A 23,095-nucleotide genomic window follows, 5' to 3' on the forward strand; every position below is an offset into this window, starting at 1 on the left:
TAAAAAAAAAATCAAAGTATTTAATTTAAGAAAAAAGAGTAATTATGTGAGGTTCACCTAATCAGAGGAGGAGGAGGGGCATGGGAATAATGCCCATAAAACAACGAAGAAAGACAACCCACTCTGACATGAGAACACACACCCATGTTTTAGTCCTGAGACAGCTTTACTAAAGGTTCAGGGAAGGGCCAGCAACCTATGCGTTTACTCTTCTAATAGAATGGACTGCAGCTGAGGGTTTTGGCTTGTTGGTTATTTTGTTTTTCATTGTTTGATGAGTATCCAATCACTTTGAGTGGAGGAACACTTACCTCTTTGGAGAATTTCCCAAATACACAGAGTTGGGGCAGGGTGCCATTTCATTGCTCTGTGGTGCAGGCCTTTTACTTCGGGCTGTGCCTACCTTTCACTTACCTTCCCTAGATGGAAGTGTTGGCAACAGCTTGTCTTAGTCACTTCCTTGCTGATGCTTCCACCGCTTCACCTAAGAGCTAACGGGAGGATAGGTGGTCAGCCTGTCGATGAGAAGGCTCGTCCATGTTCCTGTGTCACGCATCAGAACACCTGAATTCAGTACATGGCTCAGGCCCCCTCCCCAGCTTTCTGCTATTGTAGACCCCAGGACGCAATGGTGATGGCTCAGGTACATGGGTTCCTGCCATCATGGGACAGACCTTGGTTGTAGATCCTGGACTTAGTATGCCAGTCATGTCAGGATATTTAGGGAGTGATTGAGTGGGTATGAACTCCCCAGTAATGGGAGTTCTCTCTCCCTCGAATTAAAAAAAAAATCATAATAAAAACAGAGCAAATAAGGCATCCTAGGTCTGTGTAACTGTTATGCTGTTCTTGGGACAGGAGTTTCTTGCTGTTACTTTTGGTTGATGGGAGAAAAAACAAACTTAAAATTACACAAGCTTAAAATATTTTGTCAAACTTCAGAAACAGATTCTTGAAATTACCAGTTAGTAGTTGGGAACATATCCCAAGAAATATGCAGTTGGTAGCATAGAAATAAGACATGATCAGACTGAAATCCAGAACCCAGGACAACCACCTGATGGGATAGAAAATCACAAACTCACCCAATTCAGGCCTAGGGGAGAGGAAAGTTAAACACACTAATGGCTTCTTACATTTTGAATGCTAGCTATAAAACATGAGGTTTAGTCCAATTAATGGCTACACCTGCAACAGCAAAACAAACAAAGCAAAACAAACAGCAAAAAGTAAGACATCATCAAACTTATGGTTAGCGAATAAAGCTAACGATAGTCCCAATTTGGTTCTTTCCTTTTGCTGTACCAAATGGCAGGTGAGCAGATTCTACAGGATTGTTTTCTCTTGTCCTTGGGAACCCAAGGAAGGGAAACTAACTTAATGTGCTGAAACACTGCAAGAGTAAATATTGAGATAGCTTTTGCTACCTGTACATGTTTTATGTAATGAAATAAAATTTCAGGTATGGCAGTGGACATAGTAGTGCCTCCAACTACCAACAGAGGAGCTAAGGGTCTTAGTTAAGATCTTTGACTTCTATGACAATTCATGTCCTTTGGAGAAAATGCTCATTGTTGGTCCTTGTATTAGAGAATTCTTCCTATTGTCCTTTGAAAACCAATTTTTTTGCACTTTGTACTATTAGTTCCTCAGTGTTCCTGGAATCTTAAATATTGTCCATCATTCAGTTGGGTAATTTCCTGCAGTTTGAGTCAAGGTTACAAAGTCAACAGTTGCAATTAAAGCATTTGATCTGGGCTATGTTAATGTTGCAGAAGCAAGCAGCCAGGACAGTGAATTGACACTACGTAAAGCAATACAGGGAATATCACACCTCAACAGAGCATGGGATTCTCAAGTCAGCACCTAAAGCAAGCACGATGAATAGTCAGAAATCATCCCCACAGCACCCCTTATAAAGCACCACTTTGGGGATCAGAATATTAACACACAGCATATCCAACACAGACTACATTTGCTCCAGTGTTGGAACAGATTGCTCTTTCTTTAGCTGAGCACTAGATGAAGTGGTGAGTTGGCTTGCATTCAGGGGCAGTGTTATATGAAAAATATGTGTCTTTAAACACCAAACAGCACAAGGAGATGCGCAGTCCCCGGGAAATGAGAGGGTTTCTGTCCGAGAACAGCAGACTCATGGTCCCCGTGTCAGAGTACAGTGACTGGCATATCGCCCGTGTTCTTCAAGGTCGTCTCATTCTTCTGTCACCCTTTTTTTTGGAGTTTTTAATTGAGTTGGACAAAATTAAATGTACTGTGGGACTTGACTGAATTTCATTGTGGAATTTAAGCAGGTAGGTTACTGCAATTGCTAGTTCAGATTGTTGAAGCTGCATGTGGACTTACACAGACTTCCTACAAAAGAGTCCCTGAGCTTCCTTCACCAGCACATTTATCATGGCAGCGTATCTGTGGTAATATTGTTTGAAAGATTGCATAATTGGGTACTAAAGCAGCTAGGTTCTAATCCTGGTTCAACAATGATTTAGTTGAGAAGTCTTCCAAAGTGTGTAACTTCTGAACCTCAGATTACTCACCTTCAAAGAGATGGCAAAAAAAGATATCCCAGATGACTGTTGATTCTAAGTTCAGGTTAGAAAGCCACAGAGTCAGCTACCGTAAGCATTGGCCCTTGAGTCAGAAATAAGAATACAGGGCCCAGCACAGTAGCCTGGTAGCTAAAATCCTTGCCTTGTTTGTGCTAGGATCCAATATAACCACCAGTTCATATCCTAGCTGATCCACTTCCCATCCAGCTCCCTGCTTGTGGCCTGAGAAAGCAGTAGAGAACAGCTCAAAGCCTTAAAACCCTGCACCCGCATGGGAAACCCAGAAGAAATTCCTGGCTTCGGATCAGCTCATCTCAGGCTGTTTCAGACATTTGTACAGTGAAGAGCAGATGGAGAATCCTTCTGTCTTTATCTCCTTCTGTGTGTAAATCTGCCTTTCTTTTTTTTTTTTTTTTAACTTTTGATGATGTTTAGATAGCTGACCAGGATAGGAAAGATCAAGAATTAGGGGAAAGTAGATGAGACCCTAGTTTTCAAATGTTCTTCTTTCTGTATCTGGGAGAGAAGGGAAGAGAAGGGGAGAAGCCACACCCATCCTACTAACTGCCTCAATACCCGGGCATGAGGAACAGCCAGCTGATGTCATCCCAGGACCCTGATGTGGAGCATGTTCTGAGTGTTCAACTGAAGTGGTTTCCATATTCAGCAATGCTGTTGATCTTGCCATGCCTTAGATGAAGAAATCCTTCCAAGGTTCAGTGGCTAACATAGTCTGCCTTAGAGTCTCTATTCACCCAGACACTTGTTGTCAACACTTGGCTGGGGTAGTTGACCAATTTGTTTTGTCTTCCTTTCTCTGCTGTGGTACCAGATGTCCTCTGCAGGTCCCAATGCACTGCCATATCCCCCATGTGCATCTCAGCATGCCATTTAGCCACTGCTCCATTTAGCCATTGAGGAGGCCCAGTTCTGACACAAGCACTCCACAGTCAGACCACAGATCCTACAAATCTTCCCCATGATTAGAGTTCTGAATCCAGTAGTTCAGTTGTGAGAATCCTCAAAGAAACCTCTTCTGAGGTGATCTCAGACCTGACTTTTTAGTATGCTTTCCTGTACAGGATCTGGCTCAGGCTGTCACCCACACCAGCCTATACACTTAGTGATAGTTGCAATTGCTCAGTCAGTTTTATCTCCAGCCCCATCTCTTACATAAACCAATGGATGCTGCAACCCAGCCCGACCCAGCCCACCACACACTCAGGCCTCACATATATCAGCAGGAACTACAGCTAGTTAGAACAACCCTTAATAACCCCCACTAGGCCCACCCTCAGCCCTGGTTCCTGTGCTTGCCAGTATGTGCAGCAGACTCGTTCAGTCTGTCCCACATCCTATCCCATTCAACTTTCAGACACCTCAATGTACATTGGAGCATAGTTCAACCCAACTGACCCCACTATCCAGCTCACAACCATGCCAGCAGATACCACTGCCTGTCTAGCCAGGTCCGTCCCCAGCCCTCATTCTTATGCTCACCAGTGGGAGTTGCAGCCCCTCAGAGAAAGCCTTAGAAGCCTGCACCCACATGGAATACCCGGAAGATGCTTCTGGCTTGTAGTTTGGATTGGCTTAGCTCCAGTAGTTGCAGCCACTTGAAGAGTGAATCAATGGATGGGGGTCTTTCTATTTCCGTCTCTCGTTAAATCCGCCTTTCCAATAAAAACAAATAAATGTTAAAAAAACAGAAATAGAATGCAGGACTGCACATTTGTAACATAGTACCTCTCTCCTATTTTTTCCTTCCTTGTCTCCTCCTTCCTCTCATTCCTTTTCTAATATTCTGGATCCCTCCTCTCTTCTAGTTACTTTTCTTCCCTGCTTTTCTCTCCATTACTGCTCATCCACTCTATAATTTTACCCCACCATTCATTCCATACCTATCCTCCTCCTCTTCCTCCTTCCCACTCCCCTTCCTCCTTTCTTCCTCCGTTCCTGTTCCTTTGTACCCCTCCCTTATTGCCTGCTACTCCTCTCTCCTCTCTCACCTCTACCCCTCATCCACTCCCTTCTCCTTCCCTCCCAAATCATAATTGAGTGCCACTTGTGCACTGGGGACTATGTAAACCCTAGGACTATATAGATAAACTTGAGACTAGGTATAGGGTTTCTTGTAAATTGAAAAATTTTCCCTTCACTTTATTTTAAATGCATTTGAGCAAGTCCAGTCTAATACTTTTATCAGAGAATAATTCAGTGTGAAATTTCTTTGGAAAATCACATCCTTTATCCAATTTAGATAAGCAAAAGTACTTTTTAGATCCCAGCAGGGAGCCGCACAAATCATTCTAAATTATTGAAAAGTTTCCTGAAGCAATCTATGCTCTATTTATTGATTTCAACAAAGAAAATGGACCTCGAAGTTTCCAGCATAATATTTCGGGCCATGTGGGATTTTTCTCACAGGTTACACCATTCAATCCTACTGCCAGGGCTGGAAGACAGTAGTTTATAAGAAAGAGCCCATGAGTGAGATTAGGCAGTTGATGTCATACCAGCAAGGTCACCTTGGCTGTATAACTTTACTTCTCAGAGCTGCTGATTCTGCATCTGTAAAGTGTAAGTGATTATGTGTACTCCCAGAGAGCTGTGGCAAGGAATGACACAGTGTAGGCAGATGTCATTTTTCACCATAGCTTTACATATATAATAGGTATAAAAGAAAAGATAACTGCACTATTATGAGAATAACTCAGGAGAAAGAAACCCATATTCATACAGTACCTGCCATATGTCAAGGATTGTATCACTGGGCTGGGCCAGGCTATCGTGACAAATTGATCTCCCAGGAAGTAATGGCTCAAACAAAGTAGATACTCATATATCACTTTTCTAAGAGCAGGTGAATGCGTTCCCTTGGCAGTTAGCTTTCTTCTTTGTGGGAATTTTGCTTCCCTAGTTCCTTCTTTCAAGTGGTTTGGGTACTCAACGTGGTCACATTTATTCAGTTGACAAAGAGAAAACTAGGAAGACATCCCTTCCTCCTGGCCTGAAAACCAAGAACAATGTATACTCATATCTACCATTATTGAGAGCGAGTGACTGAGTGGGAAGCAGGAAGGAGACTTGTGAAGAGGTAGGCAGGTCTTAGAAGTTATCCTGATGGAAGAACAGCGGAAATTAATGAACAGTGTCTAATATGACAACTTTAACCTTATTGGATCACTTAAATCTTTGAGGGAGGTATTGCCATCTCTATCTTATTAATTAAAAAATTTCAGGCCCGGTGCAATAGCATAGTGGTTAAAGTCCTCACCTTGCACGCGCCAGGATCCCATATGGGGCCGGTTCATATCCTGGCAGCCCTGCTTCCCATCCAGCTCCCTGCTTGTGGCCTAGGGATGCAGTCAAGAACGGCCCAAAGCCTTGGGACCCTGTACCTGTGTAGAAGACCCAGAAGAGCTCCTGGCTCCTGGCTTCAGATTGGCTCAGCTCCAGCCATTGCAGTCACTTGGGGAGTGAACCATCAGATGGAAGATCTTCCTCTCTCTCTCCTCCTCTCTGTGTATCTGCCTTTCCAGTAAAAATAAATAAATGTTTAAAAAAAAAGAAATTCCAAGACAGTTTGTAAGTAATCTGTAAGTCACAGGGCTCCACATCTGTTTCTTAGTGCATTGCTAACTCCGATATTTCCATTTCCACCTTCCTGTAGTGTTATGAAGCATAATCGTACTCTTTGCTGTTAGAGTGGATTATTCTCACAAAACACTCTCCCAAAAGGTACCTACAAGATAATACAGCCATGGCTTTCTGGGAACATCATAGCATCTGGCAACCTTGAGTTTCCTGCAGAAACACAGTTGCAGGAAGATGGACACTTGCTCCTGGCTTTGCATGAATTTGTTGTGATATGTGCCTTCTGGGACTGTCACCATTGTTCCCTTCCTGTCCAATTCATTCATGCCCAACTTGACTCACTGACATCATCTATACAGACTGTAAGTGTTTGAATCTATCTCCTCTGATTTATTATGTTATTTCTTGACAAGGAAAATCAACAGTTTTCTCTACTAGCTCTTGGTAGTCATGTTGAATCTATCTCCTCTGATTTATTATGTTATTTCTTGACAAGGAAAATCAACAGTTTTCTCTACTAGCTCTTGGTAGTCATGAGATTAAAAAAAAAAAAAAACCATGCTTCTATTTTGAATTGTCACCTGAGCCTCTCAGATTTTGTTTCTTGCAGCTCAACTGATTGTTCTCATTCCTCGCTCACAAAAGAATTGGAATGCATTCTCCTGCAGGCTGGGCCATGGGGGTGGCCACGGAGTGAATGTTCCTCCCTTGAAAGATTTTGTGTCTTTTTCCCTGTTTCTCTCCTTCCATGAACATATTTACACTACTCAGTCTTCCACCAACAGCAGGTTTGCTTCTATCTGTTCCATCTACCTAATCAATGCCTCAGCTATTTATCAGTGGAGTCCAGTGAATATTTGACTCTCTGTTCTCAAGAGTAGAGTTCAGTAAAGAACCTGAAAAGCAAGAGGAGAACTGACAGGGCAGATGGGCATTGATTAGATGCCAGGAGGGCAGCATGAGCCAATAATCTATTTCTGCTAAACCTGAAAATCGGCTGCGGCAGAGTAAGAAGTTGGCTCAATGCCCTTGTCCCATATTGGAGTGCATGGGTTCAGTCCTGGCTCCACTTTGACTTCCATTGCCTGTTAAAACATACCCTAGGCTCAAGTGATTGGTTTACTGCCATCTGTCAGGGAGACCTGGGTTATAGAATCTTGCCTTGATCCAGCCTCAGTAATTATGGACATGGGGGTCTGCATCCATGGTAATTCATTCTCTCTGTCTCTGTCTCTCTCTCACTCATTTTTCCTCTTTTCTCTCTTCTCCCTCCCTTCATCCCTCCATCCCTTCCTCCCTCCCTCCCTCCTTCCCTCCCTCTCTTTCTCCTCTCTCTCCTCTCTCTCTCACATATACACACATAAAGAAAACATTCTGTTTTTCAAATTTGGCTGCCACTGTGCAGCCTGAGCCATGGCACCTCAGAGGATGGAGATTATATGACCCAATCAGTCATTACATTTAATATTTTAATTAAATGTCATGACACTCCAACCCATAGCCAGGTTTTTGGTTGACATAATGGTGACTTGTCATATAGATAATATTCACAGATTTTTCAGTTTTTAATTTTTATTATTTGAGTTTTCCCAAGAATATGGTTTTTACAAATAATTGCTTCACTAGGTATACTTTTTATCATCTATTGTAATATTCATTCAACTTTTTGTACTCTGAGAATTGAGTTCGTATTTAGAACTATTTTGTTGATATTAGTTGCATTTTCGCCTGTTTTATTTCATATAACTTTTAGTCATGGTAGAAATACTTAACCTGAGATTTCCCTTCCTATCAAAATTCTAAGTGCATAATACGCTGTAACCTGTAAGTGCAATCTTGGATAGGAGATCCCTAGAATTTAATGGTACTTATCATCTTATATGACCAAAACTTCTTACCCAGTGAATGGTGGCTCTGTTTTCTTTTCATCTCAGCCTTCCACTCTCACTTTTTTACTCTCTGATTCTGTGAGTTTGATTATTCTTGATAGCATATATAAGTGTGTATCATGCAGCATTTGTCTTTTCTGTGGCCCACTTCCTGTTTCATAGCGTTCTCACAGTTCCTCCTTATTGCCACATAGGGCAGCTTCTACCTTTCTAAAGACTGAACAATATTCCATGTGATGTGCATACCACATCTCCACCCATTCATCTGCCTATACTTACCTCGCTAACTGTGAATAATGTTTCCATGAACATAGCAGTGTGTATATATCTCTTTGAAATCCTGATATTAACCATCCTGAAAACATCCAGATGTGAGGTGGGTCTCATATGCTGATTTCCTGAGTCTTGAAGAACAATTTTGGGGACTGTACCTCATTACACTCCTCCTAAGAGTATGTAAGTGGTTTTCTCCACATCCTCTCTCATGATTAGCTTTCCTTTAGTTGGAAGTAACCTTCCGATCAGGTCTGAAGTTGCAAGTCATTGTGATTTGAACTTGTAATGCCGTCATGATAAGTGGTGTCAGTCTTCTTTTCATTTACCTATTGCTATGTGGATGTCCTCTTTGGAGAAATGTTTATTTAAATCCTTTGGTGTTTTTTCATTTATTTGTTTGTTTTGATATTGAGTTATAAGTATTGTTTACACATTTTAGATATTTATCAGATATATATGTGGTTTGAAAATATTTACTGCCATTCTATAGGTTGCCCTTTCACTCAGTTACTTATTCCCTCTGCCATACAGGTTTTGGCTTAATGTTTGGCTACTTAACTAATTTGTTTGGTTGCTGATACTTTTGGTATCTGGCTCTTGAAATCTTTGCCATACTCACACAGCTTTCTCCTATGCTTTCTAGTCAGGTTCTTAAAGTTTCAGGTCTTCTTTCAATAGTGAAATAGTAAAGGCATTTCTTCTTAGATCAGAAATGGGACAAGGATGTCTACCCTATTAGTCCATCCACTATTCAGTTATTGGTTACGATTGTGTAGAAGGCACACCTTCTCATAAATGATGACGCATTAGTCTTGACAGTGTGACTGGTTGTGACAGTGACAGCTTAACGAAAACAACACAAACAGTAGCTTCGCATGCGTTTGCATATTTAAGTTAATTCTCGTTCATGTGTGTTACTATCATAAGAATGACATGTCTCAGTTCATCAGTGCACATGTCTCAGAAGTTGGGTGAAAGGGCTGTGGAGCAGAACAGTCCCAGCCACCCCATAGAACTCAGCCTAGAGCAGGGCTTCCTTGGCTGATTGGCAACGCATGAGCATGAGCACATATGTAGTTGGTACATATTTGGTATGGTCCTAGGATTTGGGGAGATTGTTGGTTATGCAGCTGTAGTTGATTAACATAAGATGGTATTTATTATTCTAGAAAATTTCCATCTACAAGTAGGAAAACAACCCTTTACCTTTGTGACTTCACAGTAAGAGAAAATAACATATAGTTACAAATTTTAACCAAAAAAGTATCCACAGAATTACAGATAATATGCTGCGGAAACAGATAAGAACAACTGATGCTCTACAAATATTCTTGATCAAAAGGTAGAATTTTTTTTTTCTGATTCTTCACGGGCTCAAGGAATTAAACTGCAGAAAGAATCAGAAGGAAAGACATTCTACACATGTGTAACAACATGCACGGAGAGGTGTATGAACATTTTTCCTTTGGGGGAATTGTAATGTTTTTTTGTTTTGTTTTGTTTTGTTTTGTTTTGTTTTGCTTTGTTTTGTTTTTGATATACCTGGTTTGCAAATGAGAAAATGAGAGGGCTGCCCAAATCACATAGATAGGAAGTGGCAGAAGTAGGTTCAGGGAACTAGAGCCCTCTGATTCTGGTTCTAGACCCTAGTCTTGTATGCAGTAGAAAAGCAGAAGTGGAAAATCAGCTTGTTATTGCACCTGAGGATAACTGCAAAGACACAGGAGGAGGCAACAAATGAACTAAGTGCATACTTCCTAGTAGTAATTATTGCCATTATTATCATTGTAACAAAGCCGGAACAACCACTGTCTCAAAAGTTGCAGTGTTTCTAATAAGTACTATTCATTGCATACTTATCTAGTGGTAGGTTCTAAATGCTTTCTATAAATTATCCATTTGTGCACAACAATAAGCCAATGAGGAAAGTATCATTATCCCAATTAAACAAGCTGATACAAGTAAGGAACAGAGAAGCTATGCCACTTTCACAGTTAGTGAAAGAGCACAAAAATGTTCAAGAATGGCTTAGGAAGCCAACCTGCAACTACAGTGCTATGCTTCATCAAAAGTAAATTCTTCTCTGAAAACTTTAAAAATACCCTTGCCCAAGTCCTGCCCACACTAAGCTAGGACCTCTGATAATGAAGTTCTAGGCATCAAACCACCTTAAAATGTCCCAGGTTATTTGTTAATGCCTTATGTGTTAGCAGGCATAGTTAGGGCAGAAGTGGGAAGAACCAAGTGGACGAAGTATCCTCAGAATAATAAGGAAACAAAACCAAAGTAAAAATCCTACTAGAAGCAAAATGGGACAAAACTGACCTATAAGCTTATGTCCATTGTGAAAATTTAAAATAGTCCACAAGGACATCATTGGCCCGTATTACAGATAATGTGATATTTCAATAATACTGAATAGCACTTGGATATTTCATAGGAAGAGAAAGAAAGGAAATATGGGAGATTCGTTCATCTTTTCTAGGCTGATTCTGACCAGAAATTTTGAAGCGATTCAGGTTAGATTTTGTTTTTTTTTTTCTTTTATTTTTAAAATTTATATAGTTTTTTTTTATTAGAAAGGCGGATATACAGAGATGAGGAGAGAAAAAGAGGAAGATCTTCCATCTGATGGTTCACTCCCCAAATGGTCACAATGGCTGGAGCTGAGCCAATCCAAAGTCAGGAGCCAGGAGCTTCTTCCTGGTCTACCATGTGGGTGCAGGATCCCAAAGCTTTGGGCCGTCCTTGACTGCATTCCTAGGCCACAAGCAGGGAGCTGGATGGGAAGCAGGGCTGCCGAAATATGAACCAGCGCCCATATGGGATCCTGGGACTTTCAAGGCAAGGACTTTAACCACTACGCTGTCACATGGGGCTCAGATTTTGATATTTTCAAACTTCACCTTCTGAGTTGTATTGGGTTCCTTGTCTCAGATACCTGAAACCTCCAGATTCTACTAGCTCCTCGTTGCAATGAACACCCTGCTGCATCTTGATCTCAACCACATTTGCTCTCCTGTAAAACTTCTTGTGGAACCTGGACGTAGGCTGGGAAACTTTCTCAGCGCTACACAAATCCTGACAGTCAGCCAGCTCTGGCCTGGGGATGGACGTTGATGGAATAAGATCAGTTGGCTAAATGACATGTTTCTGAGGTGGTAGAGCAACTTTATCCCCAACTGAGTTTGAATAAGAGCAAGAACATACTGCTGTATGCAAATAATTATCCTGTCTCCTCTATGTTTAATTATGCCTTAAGTCTTTCTCTTTCAAAAAATTATCTTACAAAGGATTTTTATTTTTCATCTCCATTTACCAATCCAGATTTTGTATGTCCATATTTCCTTATCCACTAAATTTTTTGAAGAGTTTACTGGCTATTGGTCCAGCCCCACATGATAGGAAATAAAGACCCTCACGTACGTTATTTTGTTCCATTAAAATCCACATGCAGGTGTAGCGCAATTTGATCCTATTCAAAATACCATCAATTGCAGGGTAACTAATACTTCCCTGATTAGTCAAATGATGCAGGAGTGTAAAACATTAGAATTGGATGGAAAATTATCTCAGGTTTATATTGAGATTTATTTATTCAACCAACAAACATTTTCTGAACATGTACCCTGTACTAAAGAGTATATGTAATCTGGAATAGAGATCAACAAACTATTGACCATGAACCAAAGTTGGCCCAATTCCTATTTTGCTAAGCCAAATGTTTGAAAACATAGCTTTGCCGATGGAGGTACATATTACCTATTACTATTCCCATGCTGTAATTGCAGAGTTTCATGGCCATAACCCAAACCACATGATTCATGAAGTCAAACCCATTTACTGAGTCTTTATAGAGAAAAAATTTAGGATCCTTGTTCTAGAAAGGCTAAGTGAAATGAAGTGTGGCAGGTGTTATTATGGAATGCTGCATGAGGTGTACAGTCTGGATCGCAGTGAAGCAAGGGGTAATGTCTGGAAAGGTATCCAGGCAGAAAGACAGCACAGAGGAGTCCCATGTAGGGATACCAGAAGGCAAAACAAAGTAGTCAACAAGCTCATGAGAGAACTTGCAGTAGTTGACCACAGCTGACATTTAAGATGTATAAGTTCTGTGGAGCACAGAGGAGAGTCAGTAGCAGGGGTCACCTTCAGGAAGATATGTGTGCAAAGCTCAAGCCACTCTCTATGGGGCTGCAAAACCTCCGACCCTCGTATGTGGCCCTTGCAGGCTAAAATGACCTGTGGGAGTATCTGAGGCTCAGCCGTCATGATGTACATCATAACTTGAATTCTAAATTAGGCAGAATATGTTGAAAATCAAGCACTTCTTTACCCTTATCATAGTTCAGGCCAACTGAGAAAATAGCTAAGAAGAGTTTTCAGGGTTCTGTGGGAATAGATGATCAAGAAGACTGGTTTCATTTGAAGGAGTTGAAAAAGATGTCCCCAGAAAGTGACATTGAAAGCAACAGTCAGAGAACTACAAGAGAACTTTCTTAACATTTCAAAGTCTGCAAAAACTAAGTTATTCCAAAATGATGTTCCTCTCTAAAAGGTACTCGGGACTAAAATCTCATTAAATCCACCTTGTGAGATGAAAATAATGATAGTATCCATCATTAGGATTGCTCCTAAGACAGAAAAAAATTATGCATAACAAGTGTTTGATTTCAGGGCTGGCACACTCTAAGCACATAAGAAATTCAAGTTGTCAAACCTGGCACCTTTTTTTTTCTTATCTCCAGTAAGTTTCTGTCCATAAAACTATGTTTTGATTTTGGAATATCAATTCACATAGTTTCTTTTGATGTCAGTGAGTCACCAACACAAATGATGGAGCTCCACCTCGCTCTGATGGTGGGATTGCCCTTTCACAATCCCAGACAGACAATCTTTGAATACTTGCTTGATTCAGACTGCTGATGGGATACATGCTCCCTGACTGGGCAGCTCTGATCACAAGAATTTTTTTCTCCCTTATGGAGCCCAAAATAACTTCTCTGAGATAACTCCCCATTGGTTTTTATTTCTGTCTAGGTCATCTGCAGGTGCCTTTTGTTCCTTCTATAAAACAACCTTTCATACTCACTGATGACAGCTTCCCCAGGCAGAGCCAGCACCACAGAATGAGACCCCACTCCGTCACAGCATTGACTTTTCTCTCTAAACTTCAGTGGAATTAAATGACATGGCCTTTACCACAAGGCTCACATCTTGTGTATCTGAGTCCAAGCGCTCAGCACCTCACAGTGGGCATTTGCCAAATCCTGATAAGCAAGAGGGCAAATGCTGATTTCAAAGCATATTACTCTTTCCAAAGAAAGATAATTCCAAATCGCTTTGAATCCACTTTATTCCAAGCTCTACTACACTTCATTAGACAGCATGAGAAAGCTAATAAAGGTGTGGAATTTTGAACTACAACATCAGGGGTGATGATTCCATCATCCCAGAGTCTTCCTGGGTGTTTGCATTCTTACCAAGCACGTTGAGTACTTCTGAATCAGGTGGTCTACTGGCCATGTTTGGAGAAACATGCTTTAAGCACTCCCAACCTCAAGCCAAACAACTTTTGTTAAACTTTTTGGAAGCAGAAAATGTATCCCAACTCTTTTGACCTAAAACAACTTTTGATTCGTTCTCATTATTTTTTTCTCCTTGAAGTCTTTTTTTTTTTTTAATCTGATTACCCAGCCATAGCTCCCCTCCCATGCTGAGAGGTAAATATGCTCCATCTATTACATTCCTTCTGGACCTCCTGAGGAGATAATTGGGCATTGCAATTGATTGCAATTTATTAATCAGAGCAGGATGTTATAGAGTCTGGGACAGAAAAGCACAGTGTTAACATCTAGCAGAAATGCAAGGCAAGTGTGCGCATTGGCATAGGAAGAAGATGAAAATAAACACTGAATTCCAGGATGTTTTAGGTTGATGTCCTACTTTACACTGTGATGCTCTGATCTATAAAACTGAGTTATTAAAACAAAAGTTCTTATCTACCACCACAGCTGTGTGTGAGATTTTTTATTTTAATTTTTATTATTTGTTGAATATTTAGTACTATCCTTGATACTAAGCACACATTACGGAAGAAGACCAAACTTTCCCTTTTTCTAACTCCTTTGTCTTTCTTCTCTTTCTCATATCACCAGCCTTTTCTAATTCCACAGACTATGGTCAGTGCTGGATCAAGGTAAAAAGATTTATCCTTATGGAACATACGTCTAGCTCACAGATCACTTTAACTGTTGACATGAGGAACCTAAAAATATCATTCCTCTAGCTATTTCTCTTCCCTATTTCAGAATGACTTATTATTTTGTATGAAATCATTTTTCCTCATGCCTAATATATAAACCACTTCCACAATTGTATAAGACCGCACAGTGGTGTCAGATATTTGATTCATAAAGTGCAGAGCAAGACTAGACTATAACTGAAACTAGAGTTTTTTTTTTTATAAAATTCCAGGCATTAAATACAGCTTCAGTAATGGGGATGGCAAAGACTAAAGGCTTTGGTTAAACCACTGGTTATCATTATGTGTTTGAAAGAGGTCAGTGCTTCATGCCTAGCCCATTTCCAGGAGTGCATGTTTTGTTTCACTCCAGAAGCTTATGAGAGATGGTAGGGGATGGTGGTTCTCTGAGTGCTGACATGTATCAGCAACTCAAACAGATGTCTAATCTCTAAACTGTAGGTGTAAAGGCAGTGTAGTGTAAAATCCTCACGTCTGCTCCCCAGCACACGTTCCCAAGTGAGTCCTAGCACAAATCCCTAACCATTCTATTTCAATTTCATATTTCTAACCACATAGCTACAGAATTCAGAGCTGCCATATGTAGAAATTAATATTTCCTTTCTTACAGAAACAGTCCTTTGTTGTCATAACAAAGCTCCTTCTCCTCCTTAGAAAGTCAGAGGAATTACTAGAAATACCTTGTCCTGCCAAGAAGCAAACATCAGTCTTCCACACAGCTATTCAACTCCAACTCTACCTGCCAATCTGCCACTGCTAACAGAAAAATAATAGCTACAGACACACAACTAATTCTCTCAAAGTAGCAATTTAAAACTGACTTGCACAGCTAAGATCCCTAGGACTCAGTTTGTTCACCTGTAACCTATGGGAGCCAGCTATCTTGTGTTTATATCTGTGTTCACTCTGCCAGGCTCCCTAGATCCTCAGTTCTTTGTGTGGGAATCTGGCTAGACCAGCATTAGAATAGGACTCAGATGACTCCCCTCACACTCCCCTCACCAGATTGAAGAATGAAATAGTTTAGTTCCATTCGATGTATTTTAATCTTGATATTATTAAAACGTATGTGTCTACATGAAACCAAGGGAAATAAGAAACAAACTAAAATTTATTGATGAATTCAGGTTGCACACTGGAGAGTGTATCATGGTGGCTTTGAAATTCAGCTTCAGAGCTTGGTAACATCTGTGCACAGGATTGCACAAAATATCAGAGAGGAGATTTGACAAACACTCTTCCCCAAAATTACTGGTCGGTCTGGAAAAAATTGTTCAAAAGCAACCATTCCAAGACTTGGGCTACTGACCAAAATCACACAACAAATTAGAAACTGTGTATTCTAGAAAAAAGTACTGGATACCAACAAAGAGATTTCAAGAATCTGCACCTGGCTTAGAGTACTCCTTTTCTTGTTCTAGCTGCGTGATCTGAAAGTTCTGTGACGAGGGGTGAGGACAGACTGGAAAGCTGTGTGCCTTCTTGGGAGATAAGAAAGAGGATACTGGCTCCTGTGACTCGGTGGAAGGTCTTGGCCTACCACAAAATTAAGTCTGGGGCATACTTGGTAACTGCCTCAACTTTAGAGGCAGTTTTCAACTGAGTCTGATCTATTAGCAAAATAAATAAAATTCTCAAGATATTTAAAGAGAACTCTGACCAGTATTTGTGTGACTGATAAGCTGCTGACAGAATTAAACATCAAAATAGTCAGCTCTAAAGGTTTAAAAAAATATATGAATCAAGGTATCAATGACCACAAAACACAAGGGGACAAGATTTGACAGAATTAGTCCAACCAAGGCACTAAACTAACATTAATGAAATAATGGCAACACACTTGTGAATAAGAAAGCCAGAATCTGAGATAGCATATATCAAAAATAATTCTCATCAGGTTCTTAGAATTCTATCCACAAACCATATTGAATCTGCTTGAAGCTGACTAAAACTTTAAAATAAAGTATTTCATTTCGATGAAAACATGAAACAGAAAAGAAAGCTTGTCCAATGCAAAATCAGAAATTCTCTAAGAAGGCATCAGATGTTGCCTTTAGCAGAGCATGGCTTCTCAGTAGCTAAGATAATTGTATTACAGAAATGAAGGTGATCATGTTTAAAGCGCTAAGGAAAATAAAACAACAAAGAGTCCCCAGACAGACAGTGAATATCAGTAAGATCATTAGAAATATGAAAAATAGCAAAAATAGAATTCTAGAGGTAAAAGTACTTGAATTGAAGCAATGCATTATAGAGCTTGATACAATGTTTGGATTGATGGAACATTCAACAAACTTGAGAATCAATAAAGGAGAATAAACAATAAGAGAAACAAGATAAACTAAAGAAAATGACTAAGTTCAAATAGCGAAAATCAATAAAAGAGACTTGTGGCACAACTTGTGCATAATATGACTTTCAGAAAATTATTAGTTAGAGGTTCACAGAAGTATGTAAAGAAACACTGGGGCTAACATCCTTGCCTTGCACGCATCGGGATCCCATATGGGCATCGGTTCTAATTCCAGCGACCCTGCTTCCCATCCAGCTCCCTGCCTGTGACTTGGGAAAGTGGTAAAGGATGGCCCAAAACCTTGGGGCTTTGCAGCCACCTGGGAGACCCAGAGGAAGCTCCTGGCTGCTGGCTTCAGATCAGCTCAGCTCTGGCTGTTGTGGCCACTTGGGGAGTGAATCATCAGATGGAAGATCTTCCTCTCTGTCTCTCCTCCTCTTTGTATATCTGACTTTCCAATAAAAATAAAAAAATCTTAAAAAAAAAAAACAGTGACTGCAACTTCCAGGCCACATGGTACACATCAGTCTTTGCATCCAAGAAAGGAACAGACACCAAAACAGTTTTCATCTGGGCGTGTCACATACAAGGTTTGGGGCTAGCAGTTAACATTCAGATGAAGATGCCTGTGTCCCATATGCCAGTGCCAGTTTGTTACCAAGCTTCTGTTCCTGACCCCAGCTTCCTGCTGCTGCAGACCCTGGCAGATGGCAGTGCTGGCCTACTTGACTGGGAGACAGAAACCTAGTTCTTGTCTGCTAGCTTTTGCCCCAAACTCAGCTCTGGTGCCATTTGGGAGTGAACAAATGAATGACCATACTCTTTTTTTTTTTTTTTTTTTTTTCACTTCTACTGTTTTCTTCTCTCTCCTCACCCGCAACGTCCGGAGCTACGCTAATCCAGAACCAGGAGCCAGCAGCCTCTTCCAGGTCTCTCACATGTACAGGGTCCAAAGGCTTTGGGCCGTCCTCAACTGCTTTCCCAGGCCACGAGCAGGGAGCTGGATGGAAAGTGGGGCCACTGGGATTAGAACCAGAGCCCATATGGGATTCTGACTTTAGCCGCTAGGTTATCGTGCCAGGCCCAAAATTTAAATGCCTAGTTGGAAAAGATGAAATGGCATACTAAGAACCTAAGTTTCAAACTTAATAAACTACAAACAGAAAAATAAATAAAAATCTAAAGTCAAAACAGGAAAATAGAAGCTAATAATAGAGACTGGAGCAAAAACCAATAAAATAGGAATGTGGAAAAAAAATGAATTCATTCAAATGTTACTTTGTTGAAAACATCAATAAAATTAGTACTGTTATTTAGACAAAGAACAAAAATATGAAAACCCAATTTTGCCAAAATAAAGAGGAGTGAACATTCATAAACAAGTTTATAGGAATTTAAAATTTTTCAGAAATACTATGTATAATTTCATGCCAAAGTTATATAATTTTCATAAAGAATCATAAATATGAGGATCTCAGATGTGCCAAGAAGTGCATGTCAGTGATTTTGCCTGGGACCTGATACTTTTCCAGTGGGAGCCACTTGTGTGATGTAGGTAAGCTAAATTAGAGGCTCTCCAAGTGGAGTAAGACTCAGGAGACAATGTCATGGGCCATGTTATAAAAGCTTTTCATCTGAAAATCATTTCAAGCTCCCAGAGGAGCTGCGTGAATGGCCCATTACTCATAGCCCATGTGCCAGTTCTCAACATTGCATTCTGTTTACTCTCGCCCTTTGGAAAACTTTTTCACAGAACATTGGAAAGAAAGATATGTATATATTATTGCCCTAAGTACTTCAGTATTTAGCATGTGAAAGAATATCATCTTCTTAATTCACAGGACTAGTATCAGCTTCAGTGAGCTGAACATTAATCTAGAAGCTAGATTAGCTGTGCTTCCTGTCCATTTACCCCACACTTTATGTCATTGTTCTTCCTCCAGGATACAATCCTGTTTCTATGATTCCATGTTGTCTTTAATCATCATGTCTGGACTATTTTTAAGAGTTTCCTGGATTTTCTTCCAAGTTTAGAACATTATTATTTTTAAATAAGAAGGAAATGAGACCATTTTTATATGACTTTGAGTTCTCTAGAAAGTCTCTCTCTCACACATACACACTTATGTTGGCTAATGCTTGGAAAAGATGTCTGCTGATTGAGACCCTCTCGTTGCCAAGGCCAGGCAGAATGATATCTAAGCCAACCATGACAACACTGAACATTGCAGGATGTACAGAGGGAGTTTACTGTACAAAGGACCACCTGCAGTGGAAACAGAGTAAACAACAGGCAAGTGATTGCCGAGTGCATCCTTTGAGGGTGGAGGACTATGGAGAAGCAGCTGACACAAAGCAGGCATCTGTCAGCTCTGCCAGCCACCCTCGCCCACCTGAATGGCCAAGCTCTAGTGTTGGGAATCAAGACTGATTATCTGACTGTAAAGGAACATCAGAAAGTTCAAACCAAAAAGTTGATCCAGTGCTTGCTTTCAACAGCTAATCATCTTAGTGAGGTTGTCAGAATAGCAACTACTATATGCCTAATAAACATAGGAAGACAAATCTGATAGATAGCAATATGATAGAGGGATGGCTAGATAGGTAGGTATTCATGAATTAAACTTAAAAATTATAAGAAGGGTAAAAGGAATTTTGCTGAAATTTTGAAAAAGTAGAAGGAAAAAAACAATGAAACTGTCCCAAATAAAAGAATAACAGGCATTTTTAAAAGAAAACATAACAACAAATGCACACTATTCTATGGAAGAGCCAAGTGCCCACGGCACTAAAGAAGCTGGCTGTGCTGAGGAGAGGGCCTCTCCCATTACTCAGTTCAAATAACATTAGATGTGACCATTTACTAAAGGCTTAAGAGAGCTTAGACTACATTATGGGTAAAATGATGTTGTGGGTGCTGGAAGTAGCAGAGAGAGAGGACCTGGAAGACCGGAACCTGCCAGATGGATCCTGTATGGGATTAGGAGAGATTGGAGATGCTTTAGAACAGAAAGGAGCCCAAAATAACTTGATAGACAACCAATTTCTAAAGGGTGGAGAGGTTATGTATTTGCTATGAGCCCTATTAACACTCCTCTCCAGCTTTGTCATTCGCTCAGTATCTTCAACAGACACTGTTACTCACTGATGCTTATCTGTGGATGTGAGCTATTTCTGGTACATCTGAAGGGAGACTAAAGTCTGGTTGCTGTAAAGAGAGGCCAGATTATATGAAGCAAGTAAAGTTAAAAAGAAAGGAGATCCTGAGTGTGTGTGTGTGTGTGTGTGTGTGTGTAGGCAGTGTGTGTGTAGGCAGGGAGTAGCAAGGAAACTACCGTCGGACTTGTTCCTTTCTTTGTCCCACGTAAAAACGTGTGTTATGTTACCTCCCTTCCCATCTCACACTACTGTTTTGTAAGCAGAAAATGATGGGAGGGGTGCTTTGGGAGAATTTAGAATATAAGAGGAAAGCATAAAGTTCCCTTTCTCTGTTCTTTATTCCTTCCAAATAGGATGATACTAGAGTGAAGGTCGAGCATGGGGGAGGTTGAAGGGTTTGTAACAGTCCTGGAAGAAGCAGCAGGACTTTGCATCCATAGGCTTAGCTAAGACATTTCTTCACATCTTCATGTGGCACACATGTCTTTTCTCAAGCCATGAAATGAAAAGCAGACTTAAACAGAGGAAGATAAACATCAATCCCAAGATTAATTCAGATATGTGTGAGTGAGAGTGCTTTGGTTTGGAAAAGATTTGTCTCATGATGTCATATGGATATTAAAATGTAGAGCCTCATATTGATAGTAATAAGAGGACAGAGCCAAACTAATAAGAAGGCCTAGGGAGAAGCCCTTGGGGCTCACAGTAGGACTGGTTATGTAAGTCTGTGTTAGGTCCACCATTGTTCTTTTCCTGCTTCCTAAGTTGCTGTGTAACCTTTCTGGAAGAACAAGCCTTCCACATATGGTCTCCACCAAGTGTCTGCCTGGTGGACACTTTTTGCTTGGAAAGAGATGACTTCAGTGCCAAAATATGAATGGAGTGAATGGGAATAAGAAGGGATAAATAAAAAGGAGAAAGAATCATGCAGCACTAGGACGGAATTGGAAGTTTCCCATCTTCCACGTTGGGTCACATGTTCTGACCTTCATGACCATGAAAGGTCTTCTCCAGGAGTACCCTCAGGTGGATCATGCCCCATCATCATATCCTTCATCTTTTGCTAAAGATTCAATCTTTTGAGGATCACCTCAAATTCTAGTTAGCACACTGAGGTCTAAGTAAGCAAGGATATCAAATGTTTTATTAGCTTTATCTGCATCAACTGAGCAAAGACATTGAATGACTGAAGGTAAGGGCTATTGGCAAAGAAGTTAATTTTTTAAGATCTAGTTAGTCGACAGGCAGTATTACGCAGAGAGAGCAGGGGAGACAGATCTGCAAGCCACTGATTCCAACCCCAAGTGTTGGTAAGGGCTATGCCAGCCAAAGCCAGGAGCCAAAAGCGTTCTCCAGGCCTCCCATCTGGGTGAAGGGATGCAAGTTAGGTCGTTTTCCACTGCTTTCCCAGGCCAGTAACAGGAAGCTGGAACAGAAATATAGCAGCCAGCAGATGAACTGGAGCTCATATGGGATATGTCACAGGAGGTGGTTTAATCTAGTACTCTACAATCCCAGCACCACCAGCAAAGCAGTTTCAAAGGGATAGGAGCCACTAAACATAGAGGTTAAGGTTTTGTAGGGGGCGCTTGTGAATAGTATGGTAGAAGAAATCCCTTGGTCACATCATTCATCCTGGCTTCACCCCAACAGCTTCCAACTACCCTAAGTGCTGAATCACCGACTAGAAACAAAAGGTTCTCATGACTGACCTTTTGCTCATTTTTTATCACCAGAATCTCTTTGTAGCTCTGTTTAAGTAACTGAAAGGCTTGTCTTCTGAGCTGAAGAACTTGCCTGGTTCCCTGTCTTGTTTTCTAATCTTTCTATTCATTTGGTCTAGACCGTGAGCTCCACCTGGGCGATGGTCTCATCTCCTTTCTCCTCCTCTCTGTCACCAGGACTAGGAACAGAGCCTGGCATGGAGTAAATGTTTGAAGCTCCGAAAACTTCCTGAGTTGAGCTGCTGCTTCTTCCCTCCCACCAGAATTCCGCTGTCTGTTTCAACAAAAATGAAGCAACTAGAGGTAAGTACTCTAACTTGACTTTTGAATTCTATGTTGCAAGCCCCTTTTGATGTAAATATGGTGTCTGTTTCAAGGGCTATGTGGTCTGCATCCTGAAGCAACATCCTAAACTCTTTGGAATTAAATTTCAGGACTGCTCTATGCAGAAACTGTCATGAGTGGAAAGATATTCATCTAAGGGGTTATGGTGTGTAATTTCTCCAGCTGGCTAAGAAGGAAAACCTGTTGCCACTTTCCAGCTCCTCCAGACCCTGTAGCTTCCTGAGCGGTGATCAGTGTCACTCACAGGAAAGGGAGGGGATTAGCAGTGCATCACCCAGAGCTCCTTCGCATTATACACACAGTCGCTCAGAAGAGTTCTTATTTGTGGCTTTCACTTTTCATTTGGCTTCCTCGAGATTCGAATGAAGGACCTAAGAGAGAAATCCAAATATTAGCATTTTAGCAATTTTATGTTCATTTTTTTCAGTATTTCTCCCGACCTTTTCTGATGACAGTTTAAGTTCAGAGGGGGGGGAAAAAAACAACTATATATTCTGGTTTGTCATGACACTCAAATTTGTCACTATTCTCTGTATGGTACACCTCAGGTTCACGGCTCACAGACACTATTTTTTTTCCATGTGCCAGGAAATATACTAAGTACCTCTCTTTATCACACATGAAGATTCCATGGGATCTAGACACATAAAAGAAAATAAGCAAACCATTAAATAAATCATTGGCATTTGTGATAGATCCTGTAATACCAATAAATATGGCAATATGGGGAACTGCTTCCTCCATACAAGGTAGTGGGAAAAGGCTTTCCATCAGAGCACAAAATAAGTGGGAAAAAAAGACCAGGTGGAAAGCCAGGAGGTGAACTTTGATCTTCAGACAGTGAGAAGAAGCTACTAGAGGAGTGAGGACAGAGTTAGCACAGTTCCATTGCAAAAGCACACAGAGGCCAGAAGGCTGGAGCAGAGGGAAGGAGGCGTAGTGTTTTTGAAAAGAATTATTTCCTTTTCAAGTATTGGTGT

General features: G+C 40.7%; 2 long non-coding RNA genes across 2 annotated transcripts in view; both read left to right on the top strand.

Moving 5' to 3' along the window:
* LOC131482670 (uncharacterized) overlaps positions 1-22,034 on the top strand; it is a 141,545-nt gene extending 119,511 nt beyond the window's left edge. Inside the window, exon 3 of the long non-coding RNA XR_009247219.1 lies at positions 21,948-22,034. This is a non-coding gene — a long non-coding RNA (uncharacterized LOC131482670). The remainder of the gene's footprint in view (positions 1-21,947) is intronic.
* LOC131482669 (uncharacterized) overlaps positions 22,033-23,095 on the top strand; it is a 132,542-nt gene continuing 131,479 nt past the window's right edge. Inside the window, exon 1 of the long non-coding RNA XR_009247218.1 lies at positions 22,033-22,073. This is a non-coding gene — a long non-coding RNA (uncharacterized LOC131482669). The remainder of the gene's footprint in view (positions 22,074-23,095) is intronic.

This window comes from Ochotona princeps, chromosome 19, assembly GCF_030435755.1.
Source record: "Ochotona princeps isolate mOchPri1 chromosome 19, mOchPri1.hap1, whole genome shotgun sequence".
Classification (NCBI taxonomy): domain Eukaryota; kingdom Metazoa; phylum Chordata; class Mammalia; order Lagomorpha; family Ochotonidae; genus Ochotona; species Ochotona princeps.